The 1,950-nt window shown below is 45.6% G+C and overlaps 1 pseudogene; it reads left to right on the forward strand.

The window, feature by feature from the left end:
• Positions 1 to 429: 429 nt before the first annotated feature.
• LOC103973184 (protochlorophyllide reductase, chloroplastic-like) lies at positions 430 to 1,591 on the forward strand (annotated as a pseudogene).
• Positions 1,592 to 1,950: the final 359 nt, after the last annotated feature.

Consider the following 1,950-nt stretch of genomic DNA (forward strand, 5'->3'; position numbering starts at 1 on the left):
TGATTATCTTTTAATTATATAAATTTAAAATTGATTTTTGGGTGAAAGCATTAAAGAGTATTTTAGTTATGTTAAATCTGACTTTGCTATACGAAGGTTAACAGGAGTGACATATATGACAGATTAAAAATTCGAAGACAATGTATCCGAGGTTTAAATATGTGAACGACTGATTCCCTGCTCACTACTGAATCGTAGGGATGGGGCCCAGCAATCATGATATAGCACCACTGTTTCCTGTCCGGGGCAAGGCACGTTAAATCAACATTATCAATTCGACCAGATCTAGCCGAGAGACCTAATTGCCGATCCCTGTGGGGTCGCTACATCCATTTGCTCGGTTTTTATCACCTTATCCACCCTCAAATCTCACTTCTCGCCCTCATGTAAAGCCAGTCTCTTCCCAGATCATTGCGACTGCGCAGTCCAATGGCCTTTGAGGGCTCTTTCTTTTCCTCAGCCCTCTCCGCTGTCCACAAGGAGGTAGAGTTTGGAGTCTCCTCCATCTGCACTGGGTCGTCAACATCTTCTTTTCCGGTTCGTGTAGGGGAAGGCCAATGGCGGCGTCAAGGACTCTGCTTTCTTTGGAATATCAATTACTGACCATATGAAATCAGACATGAGCTTGTCGGTACTGGGGAGTGATAAGGTAGCTTCATATCGGCACTGGATTCGACCACTGGGTTATTGCATCATAGGTTTACAAAGTCAAAAAATCTAATCTTGTTCAATGATGAGGCGGATAAAATTGTTGAATTTTTCTGCCTCAACATAATACTTGATGAAATTTTATATGCAACGAGTGTCTTTGGGCTAGCAGAAACCAAATGTTTCGGTTGGAGTGCCGAGAGCTCAGGCAGCAGTCACAACCCCGGCAATCAAACAAACCACTAAAGGGAAGAAGACAATAAGAAAAGGCAATGTGGTAGTCACAGGAGCCTCTTCCGGCCTGGGACTTGCCACCGCCAAGGCACTGGCGGAGACTAGCAAATGGAACGTGATCATGGCGTGCCGTGACTTCCTTAAGGCTGAGAAAGGTCGCCAAGTTCGCCGGCATGTTCGACGAGAACTACGCCGTTATGCACCTCGACCTCGCGTGGTTGGACAGCGTCCGCCAGTTCGTGAAGAGCTTTCGGCGGCAATCCGAAACGCCGCTCGATGGGCTTGTCTGCAATGCTGCGGTCTAGTCCCCTATCAGGGAGCTCTTCGAGGACTTGAATGGTTCATTACCCCTCGAACCGTCTCATCATCGTCGGGCCGATAACAGGCATGCAACGGATGGTGTCAACACTGCAAATCCAATTACGGTACTGGCTCAAGCTTGCTACGTTTCTCGTGTGATGAACAGGGAATACAAACACTTTGGCCGGGAACGTGTCGCCGAACGCGAACTTAGGCGACCTCCGGGAGCTCGCAGGGGGATTCAACGGGCTGAGTAGTTCGGCCATGATCGACGGCGGGGAGTTCGATGGAGCGAAGGCGTTCAAGGACAGCAAGGTCTGGAACACACATCACCAAAGGTTTCGTGAGCACATCGCCTTGTTCAGGCTCCTCCCCTCCCTTCCAAAAGCAAAAGTACATCACCAAATAAGACTTGCACAGGTATGATGCATTAACCTCTTGATAGCCAAGTACGTGTGGAGCTTTTACTGGGTTGGGTTCACGTGGTGAGCGATCCAAGCTTCTATGTGAGAAATAAAACTTTCGAAAACTATATGCTAGATTGAAATTTAGTATCTTAAAAAAATATCATTTGAACCTTTTGAATCACCTCTATCATCACAAAGGAACTATATCGTTGTAGCTTACTGGATATTCAATAAATCCTTAAATTATTAGATCATATGGATGAGATCCAATAAAAGCTAAAATAAAAGCTAATGAGAGATTATTGGATAGAGATCCATTAATATAAAAGACTTGAGTAGTTAGATGAAGATCCAATACCCA

Source organism: Musa acuminata, chromosome BXJ1-9 (assembly GCF_036884655.1).
Source record: "Musa acuminata AAA Group cultivar baxijiao chromosome BXJ1-9, Cavendish_Baxijiao_AAA, whole genome shotgun sequence".
Taxonomy (NCBI): Eukaryota; Viridiplantae; Streptophyta; class Magnoliopsida; order Zingiberales; family Musaceae; genus Musa; species Musa acuminata.